General features: G+C 48.8%; 1 protein-coding gene across 4 annotated transcripts in view; it reads right to left on the bottom strand.

Moving 5' to 3' along the window:
- The window catches only part of FARP1 (FERM, ARH/RhoGEF and pleckstrin domain protein 1), a 282,193-nt gene extending 268,698 nt beyond the window's left edge, over window positions 1-13,495 (bottom strand). For 2 of the 4 annotated variants that reach the window (XM_027065123.2, XM_027065125.2), the window contains exon 1: window positions 12,460-12,592. The gene's annotated coding sequence lies outside the window, so the exon portion shown is untranslated. Of the gene's footprint in view, window positions 1-12,459; window positions 12,593-13,132; window positions 13,263-13,371 lie in introns of those variants that run through there. The other 2 variants (XM_053217290.1, XM_027065124.2) reach the window with 2 other exon arrangements.
- Window positions 13,496-15,735: the final 2,240 nt, after the last annotated feature.

Below are 15,735 nucleotides of genomic sequence, written 5' to 3'. Positions count from 1 at the left end.
TTGAAAAAATTAATTAATTAATTAAAAAAAAAAAAAGACTTCATGAAACATGGTCAATTCCCACGTGAAATACATGAGGCTAGCCTTGTGATCTATTCAGGACACCCAGGCCACCCAATGCAGGCAAGATGCAGCAGTTTGGCCCACAGTGCAGCCCCGTGATCCCCAGACCCTGACATGAGGCCAAAAGTACCCACCTGCCAGAGGGCTGGCATCAGCATTCAGGGAAAGCCTTCTCCCACGGCTCCTTTATTATGTGGCTTCAGTTTGACAAATGAACTCCTCCTTCCCACCCCCAAACATTAGAACCCAGCTACAAAACACCAGCCACCGGTGACTCTAACAGGTTTTCATCAGACCTGAGTTTCAATTTCTCAAAGCTGAACGGCTGTAAGTAACCACTGGTACCAACGACTGTGTCTATCAGAGGCAGAGCAGCATCTTCAAAGGTGACGCCGAGATATGTCAATACGACTGTGACTCATTCCCCCCAATTCCTTGAAGGAAAAAAAACTTGTATCACAATGCTGAAACAATGATGAAATCCTCTGGTGGCTGCTGTCATCATTCTGTCTCCGGAAGTGCCTGCTAAGTCCAGACGAAACTCGGGGGAGGCAAGGGAGGCACTCACCGTGGGTGCAAAATTTAAGGGGGCACCAAGACAACTCAGTAATTAAGATGATCATTTTTAGTGACTGTTTTTTTTTGTTTTTTTAATTTTTTTAATGTTTATTTTTGAGAAAGAGAGAAACAGAGTGCAAGTGGGAGAGGGCAGAGAGAGAGGGAGACACAGAATCCCAAGCAGGCTCCAGGCTGTCTGCACAGATCCCGATGCGGGGCTTGAACCCACGAAGCATGAGATCATGACCTGAGCCAAAATAAATATTTAAAAAAAAAATTTTTAAATAGATGCACACATACTTTTCTTTTGAGGCAATTTCATTTCCTTTTTCACGTAAGAAGAAATACATCCTTCCTTAAATCACCTTCAGGGCCTAGGGTCGTCTTGATTTCCAAATCTTTATTTAAAAACAAACAAACACACAAACAAACAAAAAAACGCCGATCACAACGACTTTTACAAGCAAGTTATTTAGAATCCGTGATTTGTAGCTCAAGAGTCTACCTTCTTTCAAACAACTATCATTCATTATTTTCCTGTATAGCTGAGGGTCCCCTGGCCCCTGCCTTATGTCCCTATAAACATTCTTGCCTGGGAGCAAAAGACCTTTTAGACAAACACAGATAAAACCACACAGGTTCTCAATAAATGTATGCTGGCGTGTATATGGTGAGGTTCACCCCTTAAGCCACAGATTAGCTGGATCTGTCTCCAGACTGTCCCAAAGGTATCCGATGGCCTCTGGGAAAAACGAGCTGCCCACTCTGAGCTGCACGCTGAGCATGAGGGTGACCGTCCGCGTAGCCCCCTCCTGTCCCGGTGCCCCATGCAGTTCACACCTCCTTCCAGTATCAAAAACGCCTCCATTTGGACAAATAACATACATGCGCTTCCCTTGAAGACAAGGGCTTTTGTCTGTTTTGTGCACTGATGTGAATGCAAGCATAGCCCCTACCTTATGAAAGGTGCTCAACAGATCTTTGTGAAAAGTAAGATCAGTTTTATTCTTCCTAAGTGGTGAAGACATTAGGAATTTAATCAGCTGTGATTTTCCAGATGCCTATGATCCTGTGATAAGACTTCCATTAATCCGTCAAAGAAAGGCTCTTTTGTAAGGACCTAGAAGATAAAAGGGAAGCCGCATCCACGGCCCCTGACCCCAGGAGCTAACTCTGGTGAAGAGTGGGGTTCACACAGCAGGGAAGAAGGCCTTACGCATCCATGTAAGATCCGTTATGCCCACGGGCACCACTGCCACTTGCCCTGGAAGGTCTCCACGTGCTTCCGTGTGCACCGTTCCAAAAGGTGTGTGCCAGTGGAATTCAGAATCGGGCACTGCTCTACTTGGGCATTTGAAAAATAGGCAAGACTTGGATGTTTCGCAAATGTTTTGCTGGGGGCTGATGAGGGCCGTGAAGAATCAGCACCTTCACTGAAGTGCTTCCGACCCACAATAGAGAAAAGTAGGCAGATAAAAATGCTCCTCGAGTTAGAAGAAAATAAAGCAGTAGGCACCCCTCCTATTTCAGCCTGGCCCCTACTCTGGGCCTTTCTCAACCTCCAGATACAGGCCAGTTACGCTACAAACTTGCCCTGAGCAAGCTCTACCCCCGTTTTTTCCCCCACCCCAGAAGGTGCGTTCCGATACAAGCAAGAGCCTCGTGGGGATAATATACAAGGAGGGACACACGGCTTATGACACTCTTCACAAGGGATCATTAGGTTAGAGCTGCTGCTCCTGGGGCACAGACATCAACATCTACGTGCTCGTGAACTTCTGAGCTTCGCACAGCCCCAGGAGGAGGTGGGACAGAAGCTTCTCTTACATTTCTGCTGCTCCCGTCCCTGCTGGTCTCCTTCCACCCCCACCCCGGGAAGGTTTTTCTTCACTTCTCTCTTATTTTTGCCATAAATCCCATCCATCTGGAAAGGCTCATGCTGTCTGGGCACAATCTCACATCACCCAGTGCCCCCGCTCCTAGACGCACCCCCCCCACAAGAGTGGTCCCTCCCGTCACCTAAACAAGAGTCCTTCCCTAGGAGGAGAGGTCGGAGGTTCACGCTCCGCTAGGCGATTCTTCATCATGGTGGGAGCAGTCTGAGCACCTCTTCCACGGGAACGGAAAACGCTCTAAGGTGTGATGAATTGTCAGGATGACTGGAGGACAGCTTGCATTTTAAGGCAAGAGCCATGGATGCTGGACTTCCTGCCCTTCCCCACCCCCATCCCCAAACTGTCCTGCTCAAAACACCAGCAGAGAGGGTAACTGAAACATGAAGGCAATGCCGGCCAAAAAAACAGAGAGTCTGGACACTATGTGGGAAAGCCCACGGGGCCGACTCTGGACCCGGGGTCTCTGTGCTTGAGACCGACCCACCTCTGCCCTTTCTGAGGTTGGTGCTGAGAGCTAAGAAATACCCCTTTATTCTGCACCCTAAGGCTCAAGCTGGGCATCTGTCACTTGCAACAAAAGAGTCCTAGGGACCCTCCTACCATAGATTTATGTACACATGGTCACTGCAAGCAAAACAAACAAACAAAAAATGACCGATATGGGCACCTGAGTGGCTCAGTGAGTTCAGAATCCGACTCTTGATTTCCACTCAGGTCACGATCCCAGGGTGGTGGGAGCGAGCCCCAAGAGGGGCTCTGCGCTGAGCATGGGGCCTGCTTAAGATTCTTTTTCTCCCCCCCGCCCCACCCCACCCCTCCCCTATGTGCACTGTCTCAAAAAATAAAGTTTTAAAAAAGTGACCACTAAAGGGCAATGTTAGTTACATTCTGTAGAACCGTGTAACAGTAACATCACAGAGGCATCGTTTTCATTTCAAAGAAAGCTCCATGTAGAAAACACTTAGTGTTAAGGGGGAAAAAGTGGCTTCTCAATGTGCATGCATCATTCTCTCAATTTTTTAATAAAAATGGACATTTGCACATATAGGTGATAATGCCGGAAATACACCAAATATTGCCAAAAGTTAAATGGAAATCAACCATTTTTTGATTTTCATAATCTTTAAATGGCAGGATTCCAAGGAATTTTTACTTTCTGTTTTATATGTGAGTACTTTTCTACTCCCGTCACAATAAACACACTACAAAGTGACCACTAAAATAAGTCAACAAAAACAGGCTTCTTTAAATTAAAGCTCCATTCATGGGGCGCCTGGGTGGCGCAGTCGGTTGAGCGTCCGACTTCAGCCAGGTCACGATCTCGCGGTCCGTGAGTTCGAGCCCCGCGTCGGGCTCTGGGCTGATGGCTCAGAGCCTGGAGCCTGTTTCCGATTCTGTGTCTCCCTCTCTCTCTGCCCCTCCCCCGTTCATGCTCTGTCTCTCTCTGTCCCAAAAATAAACGTTGAAAATAAATAAATAAATAAACTAAAGCTCCATTCAAATGCCACCTCTTCCAATCAGAATCCACTATCTTACTGTCCTGAACACTTCCACCATTACTATACCTTGTGCAAGGTTCTTATATTTCACCTTTTATTATAATTACCTAGACTTTTCCCTCATGCCCCTGGATGTCATACTCCAAGAGTAAGGACTGAGGCCTATTTTTGTGTCACCAATGGTAACTAGTATATTCAACAAAGATACTCATAAATATCCCTTGACTTGACAGGCCCTTACATAAACTAAAGTAAAAATAAAACGGCCCAGTGAATAATGAAATTACCCTGGTCAGTTGGCCACCATCATAGTAAGGGGAGGGTGGAGGGGCTGATCAGATTTCTTTTTAAAAGTTGAATCAATTAGGGGCGCCTGGGTGGCTCAGTCGGTTGAGCGTCCAACTTTGGCTCAGGTCACGATCTCGCGGTCCGTGGGTTCGAGCCCCACGTCGGGCTCTGTGCTGACAGCTCAGAGCCTGGAGCCTGTTTCAGATTCTGTGTGTCCCTCTTTCTCTGGCCCTCCCCTGTTCATGCTCTGTCTCTCTCTGTCTCAAAAATAAATAAATGTTAAAAAAAAAAAAAAAAAGTTGAATCAATTAAACGAAAATAGAAATATTATTGCTCCCTGTTCTGCATTTTGCTCATCTGGATAGTTTACATTCAATTTATTTGTTTAATATGAAGGTTATTATGAAATCATTTAACTTTTCCTTACAAATATTTGTGTCTAACTTTTCCATTTGGTAAACCTCTGGTTTACCCAAATCCTGACATTTTCAACTAGCTTGCTCCACTAATAACATTGGCCCCCAATAAGACCCGATACCAGAGAACCAGAAGCTCTGGTAAGATTATAAAGGAAGATATTAATCTCTGATTAATGATGTCCTCACAAATCTCCTAAGCGGTATTGTATGTGCAGAGAAATGCCATTCTAGGGTGACAAAAACGGCCGGTGCTGCCATCATTGTTTCTTAAGGAAATGTTATTCTCAAGCGTGTCCTGTAATCCAAACTGCCAAATGATCAATTCTAAACAAATGTCCTACAAGGCCACCTTAAAAGCAAAGGCAAAATTCATGCTGATTTAGCTGCAAGATTTACACACAATATCAAATACCTAAAGTCCCGAAATAGAGTTTATCTCTCACAGAGATTTGATATGACCACGAAGTCACTCTCCACATAATCAATAGAGAGAAACATGTTTTGTCACAGATAACGGTACATGGCAAAAGAAAGATAAGGTCTTCCAACTGATGTGCCAGTCAAGAAGCTTTGGATGGCAGTAACAGAGTTAGAAAGTAAGTAAAATGATCATTTAGCACACGAAGCCATGTTGGTATTATTTAGTATACAAAATTCACTATTCTTCGGTATACTCAGCTCCAGGGGCAGGAAGATCAATGACTCAATGACACCCACAAGGACTCCGGTCCCAGGGCATCTGGGTGGTTCGGTGGCTTAAGTGGCCGACTCTTGATTTCAGCTCAGGTCATGATCTTACAGTCGTGAGACTGAGTCCCACATCAGGCTCATACAGGGGATGCAGGCTGCTTAAGATTCTCTCTCCCTCTGCCCCTATGCCTCACTGAGCCGTGTGCTCACACTTTTCTCTCCCTCCCTCCCTCCCTCCCTCTCAAAAAAAAAAAAAAAAGTCTCTGGTTCCATCTTTCAGCTCCATCACCCTCTTGCCTTCATCCCAAGGTGAACCACAATATGGCTGCTGTGGTTCCAGGCATCACATTCAGTCTAGTCTTTGGGTCTCTTTTTAAGAGCACAGAAACGTTCCCCAGAACCCCCTTCCTAGACCTCCCAGATGTTGGGGTCTTCTGGGAAGGGTCTGGCCTGATGACGAAAGGAGCCTGAAGAAGCCTGTGCCATTACTGACCTGCCAACAAATGTGGGAGACGATATAGCTGCGGCAGCCATGAGTCATAACAGCTAATCAGGAGGCAACAGTCTGATTAACTGCTCGGCAGCAAGCCTAAGTACGAAGAGCAACATGCTGGGGATGGCGGGGTGGACAGACAGAAAGAACCTGGGTCCCCGATGACACCGTGAGCTGAGACACCCAAGTGGGAACCCCTTATTATTACTTGAGGCAACGAAAGGTTTGATGGTTGGTTAGCCAGACATTGTACCATTTTAAGATGAAAATACTCTTAAAGATGCCCTTGAAGTTTGAGGGAAAGAGCACCAGTAACTTGCCCCACATCACAAACATGACCAGCATGGAAGGGCAGGTCTATCGGGTCCCGGGGCCTCCGCTCCCAACTCCTGCCACCTCTGACACCTCCCGTATCGTCAAATGTCACAGGGTGCTCGCCACACGCATTTTAGTTCGGATCAACCAAGATTTATTTACTTTCTCTGGGCAGGAGAAACAAAAATTAGCAACACATACTTTCCGACCCTAATAATGCTTATTGTTTGGGTCAGAAAATGAGAAAACACAGACGGCAAGATACAATTCCTGCCAAGATAAGGGGAACTAAAGGCATTTCATAACTACCTACATGTGCCGCTCTGACCTCTTTTTAACGTGTTACATCTTGGGGCGCCAGGTGGCTCAGTCAGTTAAGCATCCAACCCTTGGTTTCAGCTCAGGTCATGATCTCATGGTTCGTGGGATGGGGCCCACATGGGGCTCTATGCTGACAGTGTAATGCCTGCTTGGGGTTCTCCCTTTCTGCCCCACTCATGCATGCTCCCTGGCTCGCGCTCTCTCTCTCTCTCAAAATAAATAAACCTTAAAACATTAAAATTAAATAAAATGTTACACCTTGCTATTACCCAAGGCTTCCTTTTCGTATCGCTTTCAAAAATATTTCTTTCCCATCATCTTTCTGTGTGCCGAAAAACAAATACAACTCCAGTTTGAATTTTAAAAATCGATTTATTTGATCATAATCTCAAACATAATTATTTCCTCATATTTTCAAAACAAGCAGGTATTTTCTCTTTCATTTTTAAGCCTCTTCAACTCCGTTTTAGGGAGGAAGAAACAAAACTGCTCCTTTACCCTCAAAAATGGAAGCTGACCACTTGAACAGAGCAATACCAGTAAGCCTTACACATAAAAACGTGTTATTTTTCCAAAACTGAGTAAATTCCCTGGCCTTTGATAAGTTCAATAGTTACGCCATGTATATAATACTTTGCCAATAATTTTTGCTTTTCAAGAGATACCATCAAAAAATAGAAAGGTTAAAAAATAGACTGGTGAAAATATTCACAACACACAGATCTAACAGAGAACTCATATCCAGAATATATAAAGAATCCCCACAATGAGACAAGATGACATTGAGTATGTGCAGTTTATTGTATGTTGATCGTACTCTAAAGCTATATAAAATGATCGGACAAAAACATAATTAAAAATACAAAAGATTTAATACACAAAGGAAGATATGCAAACGGCCAATAAGCACATGGAAAGCAACCACTGGCCATCAGGGAAATCTAGAATGAAATCCCTATGACACACTGTGACACACCCACCAGAATGGCTAAAATGAAAAAGACTGAATTTCCAGTGTTACTGAGGATTACAGTAACTGGAATGCTCAGATGTCATCGGTGAGAATGTAAAATGGTGCAAATACCTGGGAAAACAAATGGTAGCTTCTGATAAAGTGAAGCGTATACTTATTATAAGACCCAGCAAAAGAATTAAAAACAGATCTCCACACAAAGACTTGTTCGCAAGAGTGCACAGCAGCTTCATGCATCAGAGCCCAAAGCAAAGGGCCAGAGCGGCCAAAGGCGAAGGAACAAAGGGTGGCGGAACGGACCTTGAAATGGTACCGGGAGATAGAAAGAAAGATACTGGTGAGAGGCTGGGAGGGAGGAGTAGAGAAAGGGAAGAAGGGGAGAGCGGGGAGGAGCAGGAGGAGGAGAGGAAGGGGCAATCAAAGTCAAGGAGAAAAGAAATTATACCCGGACATAGTGAAGGTGCAGAACTCCAAGGAACCTTAAAGCAGCCGGGGCGCCTGGGTCGCTCAGTGGGTCGACTCTTGATTTAGGCTGAGGTCATGATCTCACAGTTTATGAGTTCACGTCGGGCTCTGTGCTGGCAGGACGGAGCCTGCTTGGGATTCTCTCTCCCTCTCTCTCTCTCTCTGCCCCTCCCCAGCTCATGTGCACGCGCTCTCTCTCTCTCTCTCTCTCTCTGTCTCAAAATAAATAAATAAGCTTAAAAAAAAAAAGTCAGCGGACAGAAAAGACAGACTACTCACAAGCAACAACCAGCCCAGAGGCTGATACTACAGCTGCCACAAAGGAACCAGAAGGGAGCTGATTAATACAACGTCAATCTGGAATCGCGCACCCAGGGCGTTTATCATTCCAGAACAAAGATACTTAAAGGCACACAAAAACGGAGGTTACCACCAAACAGATGCTCACTAATGAAGCCTCTAGAAATAGATGCCAAGGAAGAAGGAAAATTCTTGGAGAAGCTAGCTTTTCAGAGAAGTTTTACTTTCTTCTTCATGCTTTTAGACCTAAGTTTCTTCTTAATGAGACTGTAACTTTTTACAATATGACCCAGCTTTCAAGGTTAATCGCAATTGTTAAATTCGAACAAAATGGAAACAAAATCAAATATCATATCTTCAAATTCCCGGAACAGCAACCTTAAAAACTTTAAAGACTAACTGTAAAGGACATGAAAATCTAGGTTTATTCATTCACAGCCAGTTATCTACCAAGGGATTGCTATGTGCTAGGCATATACTAGATCCTGAGTTAACAGGATGAGAACAAAAAATGAAAATCACCATATTCCTGGATTTGTAAGTCTTCCTGTATGAGACACTTTTATGGAAAGCCGAAGTCTGTGTGTAGAGTGGCGTTCCTCTTGTGGCAAGAAATATTAGCATAATAGAGTTAAAAGCAATCTGGTTTGGCTGGTGGCTCCTTTGTTTGAAAATGTATGCACAAATATGACAATTTTTCACATGAAATTAATTCAGTGTAAATGATGAATTCTCACATCATTTATTTGCCAATCTTACAGTTTGTCTATTATTTCCGTCCCATGTTAAAATAAGAAAACTGCCAATGCCTAGCCTGCACTGGGCATGCACTCAGTTTTAGTCACATTGTCTTTGATGGTCCCTGGCTTATTTCAGAGATATCAAAAGCTTAGAGCACCATATTTAATATCTATCAAGTGCCCACTTTTGCTTCAAGTATCCACTTGGCAAAACATTTTTTAACTGCCTTCAACCAGGACTAGGGCAGCCGAAAAAAGCCAGCTTCTCCACTTTAAAATAAACATTTTCCGGGGGCTTCTTGATTAAAAACAAAGGCAGCATTTGGCATAAAAAGACTGGTGAAATCAGTATTTCAAGTAATTTGAATGGAAACATTTGGGCTCTGATCTTCCTGGACATGTGGAAATGGTTAACGCAGTAACCTGGAGGAAAACAGAGGCCGTAGCAGAAACTCTACCCATTAAAAAGCAAGAAAAAGAACTTGACCTCCCGCTTCCCATTCAATAGCCAGGCTTGAAGAGCCTGGCCTTTCCATCGAAGGTACCCAAGAAAAGGAGAGGGCAGCCATGGGACCTAAAAGCCTGCCCCTTCCCCTCCCAGCCAACACCTAGAATGCCTGTGCACCCAAAGTGGAAAGGACTCAAGCCGGCAACCGTATCTGGGGGATCACAGGAGCACCTCTCTTTTCTGTAGCATTTTCTCTTATGGGGGCCAGGACATTTCTCAAAAAGCTTAGGCAGTTCTCTGCAATAAGCAAGGCCAGTCATAAAGGGTGTGTTTCAAACGCCAGTTCCACTGGCCCAATACCTACAAATCCACAGAACTTGCCCCACCCTCCAGGAAAAGTCACAATGTCTTTCCTAAAGGGTGTTCAGCACACAAAGACTGGGCTCTTGCCTTTTCTCCAATGTTCTCTAACCTCTTCCAGGATGGAAAAAGCTTCTCTCTTTCGATGGACGTTATCCCAAGCACCCTTCTTAAAAAGCTGTATCGTTTTTCCAAACGAATTAAGCTCTGCTATGTGCATCGAGTATTAGAGGACAAATTCCACTTTTTAAGAAACGAACCCCTTTTTTTTTTAATTTTTTTTTTAACGTTTATTTATTTTTGAGACAGAGACAGAGCATGAACGGGGGAGGGGCAAAGAGAGAGGGAGACACAGAATTGGAAGCAGGCTCCAGGCTCTGAGCCATCAGCCCAGAGCCCGACGCGGGGCTCGAACTCACAGACTGCGAGATGGTGACCTGAGTTGAAGTCGGACGCCCAACCGACTGAGCCACCCAGGTGCCCCAGAAACGAACCCCTTTGATCCTGTATTAATTCTTAACTTTCTTCAGACAGTTTCTGTAACGAAATACAAAACAAAAACATTCACCCAGCTTTCTTTTAGTCTCAAAATAATTATAAACTAAATGCAACCCACCAGAGGAGAATTGTCTAGGATAGATTTTTCAATCTCCTTTTGGTAAATTTGGCTACAGAGTAGTGTTACTGTTCTATTATGACCCAAGGAATTAAATCCCTACACAAATTCCAGGAAGAGACTATCAATGTGAAAAGGGGCATTATAAACCCAACTCCAGGATTTCCCTAGGGACAGACTCCTTAACGCGAAACCACACACCGACTCACAAGGGTTGTGCCACAGAATCTGTGACCCTATGGGGCACAACTACATCATCCCCAACTATTTCAAGTTTCCTGTCCACCTCAAAGAAACAAGAGATTCTGGGAAGCCCTGGGGTAAGGGAGGCATCAATTCAGCATCTCTACCAACCAACATTTCGCCCAGTGAGCCAGCCACTGGCCAATAATGTCTATTTTACCCAGAGGCAGATCTATTAGCCAGACATTCTAAAAACACAAACGTTTTGTTGTGCTTGGAGGAACTCCAATATTGGTGCCTTGCTGCAGAACGATGCTGAGGGAATATAAAGTGAGCCATGTGGATGCTGAACCCACATAGGAAGCCATCCTCAGAAACTGTCACACCAGAAGACCAACCCTGTGGAAAGGCCGAGGGGTAAGCCCCCAGCCAGAAGGCTGTGGAATGAGGGAAGAAAGCCAAAGCTAGGAGATATCAGAAAGGCCCACCCCATGGGAACAACGAGGGCAATTTTTAAGGCAACTCCCTCAAAGCTCTCAGCACCAAAAAGGCCTTTCCCCTCCTCTTCTTTTTCAACTGAATGAAAGAGCGAGACAATGCTAAAGGACGTTCTGACATGGGTTTGGCAAAGTCACCACGTGCAAAACACATTAAACGTAACCCATGGGGGTTGGCTCTCCCAAGACCGCCGGCCGGGTGAGGGGGGCCGGGGGTCCACAAAAGTCATGGCTCAGGGGGAATCCGGGAAACAGGGCAGGGCCGGCGGCGGAGCAAATCAAACCTGGGAAGCTAACAGGGAAGGCATTAACAACAATAATAAAATGAAACAGCCAGAGGCAGGCCACCATGGTACTCCAGAAGGCTGAGACAGGCTGAGACCGCTAAACTCCTCCAGATGAGAGGCGATCTCTCCACAGCTCAGGGAGCTGACCTGGTAGCAGCGTCCTCGATTCTTTTGTAAGCCTCACCTCCCTCCTTTCTGGGGTCCTGCACCGATCCCGGCAGTAGCGGGGCCCCAACTGCCAGGAACGAAATCCAGAACGATGACGGGGAACTCATCCCCCCACCACCCTCCTCAAATAACACACACACACACACTCTCACTCTCACTCTCTCTCTCTCCCTCTCTCTCTCTCTCTCTCAAGGGTCTGGCCAGATCACACAGCTAAAGTTTCCGGAACTTAAATCGTAAAGCCACAATCAGAAGTTGTTGTTTTAAAATGCTCACCACAAAAATCTGTGTCCTTTGCTGGAAAGAAAAAAAAAAAAACTTTGCTCTCCGTAAAGGCGGTAAAGAGAGACAAAATCTAACTTAAGCGGTGGGTGTGTTCCTCTTTGTCACCTACCCGGGTGCTCGCGCCGCGCGTGGGCGAGCGGCAGGCACCCGGCAGCGCCGCGGCACCCGAGCCAGTGGCCACCTCCCCGGCCCGCGATCCGCCTCTGGGGCCAAGACTGCGGCCCGAGGTCCGGAAGCGGCGTCCGGCGCTGTCACTGTGCCGGGTGGTGGGATGGAAGGAAGCGGGGGGAAGGGCACAGCGGGGTGGGGGAGGCGAGGGGAGCCGCGCGCACAGCCGCGCAGCCCGGGTCCGCGGAGGTGAGAGAAAGGTGCAAAGGGCGGCCCGGAGCCCTGAGGCCCCCGAGCTCCTGCTATTGTTGCCGGGGCTGCCGAGGGCCCGATCCCACCCGCCGCCCGCCTCCTCCGGGCAGGACCCCGCGGGCACTCAACCCGCCTCCACCCGCGCCCCCCCGGCGGGTGGGCCCCGAGAGCCCGGACTCGCACAAGTTGCCGCCCGCCCGCCCCGCCGCGGTCATTGTTCGCCCCGCGCCTCCTACCTCCACGGCGCCGGCGGCTCCGGCTCCCACTCCGGGCCTCCGGGCTCAGCAGCTCCGAGCCCCTGGCTGCCGAGGGCGCGGCGGCTCCGGGCTGCGCGTGCAGCGGGGGCGCTCGGCTATTAATACCCGCGGGCGGCGGCGGCGCGGGAGCGCGAGCGGGGCTGGCGGTGGCCGGCCGAGGTCCGAGCCATCAAAGGTGGCGCGGGGCGGAGGGGAGGGCGGAGCAGGCGGGGTGGGTGGGGAGCGGGCTCAGGGTCGCCATGGCCGCCTCGACGCCCGGCCGAGTGCCACTCGCGCGGGGAGGAGCGGCGCAAAGCGGGCGGCGGCCGCGTCTCCGCCCCGCGCCCCAGCCGAGCGCCCGCAGCCCTGCGCCCGCGCGGGACCCGCCGCCTCCGAAGCCGGCGAGCGGGAAGTGAAGGCGATCGCGCCCCTCCCCGGGCCTGGGCCGGCCCCTCGGCGGCGGGGGGAGCTTGGGCGCCGCGCCGCCGGAGCCGCGGGGACAGCGGGAGAGCCACAGCCCCCTCCAGCGTCCGGGCCGGCGACCTGCGCGCCAGCGTGCCCCGCCCCGCTCCGCCCTGGGGGGCAGGTGCGTCAGGGGGCGGCGGGAGGGGGGGGCACCAGCGCGGAGAGCCCCTCCCGGACCCCGAGAGCCCACCTCGGATCTGTGCCTTACTTGGTCCTACAGCCAGAACCCGAGTCTCTGCGCTGCGCCACCGAACCCAGCGCAGGAAGCGCTGAGGAGAGCGCTGCGCCACCAGGGACACGCCAATCCTGCTGCTGTGGTTGAAAGCGATCTAAGGAGAGCGGGAGACGAGCGCACCGGCTTAACCAGGAGCTGCTGCAGGGCGGTCGGCGGCGCGGACTCTGCAACTCACTGGCTGAGGTCATGCAAGGGGGTGCCTGTGTGCCCACCTAGGACTTTACGTTGTCGTGCGGGAAGTGGCGATTTGCAGGGACCCACGAGCACCTTCCCCTCCCAAGCCACACGAGCGGGCTTCCGGCACCACCCTGGACTGCGAGCGACTTAATCCCGAAGGGGCGGTTGCCACCTCCCCCCGCCACGGCCCAGTGTTTTCCACCCAGGCGATTCCCAGTACAGTCCCCACCTCCCCACCCCCACCCCCCACTTGCCCCACCTCCAGGAACAGGAGCAACGCCCAGCGGGGGAGAGGAGTGAAATAGGTTGGGAGCTGGTTTGCGGAATTTAATGGGGGAGGGAGTAAGATGGCTTGAGGAGGCAGGGACCTAGGGCGGGGGACACAGTTACTGTCCCCACCCTCCAGCAAGGAGCCCCCGCTTCACCGTCTCCATCTCCCCCTTCCCGAGCCCCTCGTGCAGCCTTTATCTCGCTGTAGACTTTCTACTCGTGGAGGGGAAAGGGCGGGCGGCAGCAGCTCAGAGACCAAAGCAGCTCTCAGCTAGATCCCGAGGCTACCTCGGTGGTTTTGTGCCTCTGAGGAGTTCACAGTCCTCAAACCAGATGGACAGGTTTCATGGGAGAAGCCACAAGGGAGCGGGCAGGAGCCCGCAGTGGGGGTTGGCACAAGAACAGGACGCATTAGAAGTACAGGGGGTACCTGTGGCAGCAGGTGTGAGTAATTCCTGGAGAGGAGCAAAGAGACATTTTGAGTATAAGGTGCTGACCTGTTTGGTTTTTTGTTTTTTGGGTTTTTGTGTGTGTGTGTGTTTTTTTTTTAGCCAAAGGCTTTATTTTTTTTTCCGCAGAGAGAGCCCAAGAGCAGGGGACAGGCAGAGAGAGAGAGAGAGAGAGAGAGAGAGAAAGAATTTTCAGCAGCCTCCACACTCAGTGCAAAGCCAGAGTCGGAGCTCCATCCCACGATCCTGGGATCAAGACCTGAGCTGAAATCAAGAGTCCGATGCCCAACTGCCTGAGCCACCCAAGTGCCCCCCTGTATTTTTTCTTTTTTTAACCCTTGTGTATTTGGTGACAGTGGAAGTAAAGAGCAGGGGCGTGTTGTTGGGTCAGCCTGCTGAGCGTCAGACTCTTGATTTCGAAGGTGAGATCCAGCCCCGCCTCTGGCTTTGTGCCCACATCCAGGAGCCTGCTTAGGATTCTCTTTCTCCCTCTCTCTTTCTGCCCCTCCTCTCTGCTCAGGCTCTCTCTCTCAAAATAAATATATAAACTTAAAAAAAAAAAAAAGAGTGCATTGTAGGCCTCTGACCAAAGAAGAAACAGCAGATGGGCTGAAAAGAAATAGTGGGTTCTGACCAGCTGTGTGGCCTTTGATAAACCATTGATCAGAGGGTTTAGGCCAATGCTTCTAAGTGTGGCTCTCACACACCTGCAGCAGCAACACCTGGAAACGTCCAGAAAGGTAAATTGGGGGGCCCCTACCCTAGACCTACCTTATCAGGTTCTCCAATCACCTGGAGGGCTGATTCAACTTAGATCCTCAGGCTGAGTCTGTAGCTCTGGGGTGGGGCTGAGAATTTGCATTCCTTTAACCGGTATACTGGGCCCACACTCCAGCCACCATCTTAGCATGATGGTTTGGAGTCCTGGAATCACCTCAGATTTTAAAAAAACATCACCCAGGCTTTACTTCAGACAAGTACATCAGGATTTATGGGGTTGGGACCCAGGCCTCAGGCTTTTTAAAGTTCTGTGGGTGATTCCAATGTGAAGCCAGGTTTGAGAACAATTACTGTTTTCATGTATACATGAATCACCTGAGGATCTTGTTAAAATGCAGATTCTGGGTTCAGGTGAGACACGATTTTTTTTTTTAAGTTTATTTATTTATTTTGAGAGAGAGAGCACAAGCAGGGAAGGGGCAGAGAGAGAGTGAAGCAGGCTCCACATTATCAGCACAGAGCCCAACATAGGGCTGGATCTCATGAACCCCGAGACCATGACCTGAGCCAAGATCAAGAGTCCGTCGCTTAACTGACTGTGCCCCACCCCACCCCCCACGGCCCCTGGTTTGGGGCACTATTTCTACCAAGCTTTCTGTGTTTTCTGCTAGTCAAGGGGCTACTGCGGTGAGTGGCAAGCAAAGTGCTAAGCCATACCTCACAACTAAACCAAAAACCTATAGAAATCTGAAAATTAGAAAAGTGACATTTTCCCAGTCCTTCTCTTTGGAAGACACACATTTCTGCCTTGCCCTAGGTCTCTTTTTCTTCTTTCTAGGTCTGAAACAAGGTTTGTGTTGTTTTGCTCTTAGCACATGTACGATCACCCTACATCTAATGCTGTTTTATTACCTTAATATTACCAGCGTGTTTGAGGCAAGGTGACTTTTCACAGAGGCA

This window comes from Acinonyx jubatus, chromosome A1 (assembly GCF_027475565.1).
Source record: "Acinonyx jubatus isolate Ajub_Pintada_27869175 chromosome A1, VMU_Ajub_asm_v1.0, whole genome shotgun sequence".
Lineage (NCBI taxonomy): Eukaryota > Metazoa > Chordata > Mammalia > Carnivora > Felidae > Acinonyx > Acinonyx jubatus.
This window is presented reverse-complemented; position numbering and strand designations above follow the sequence as displayed.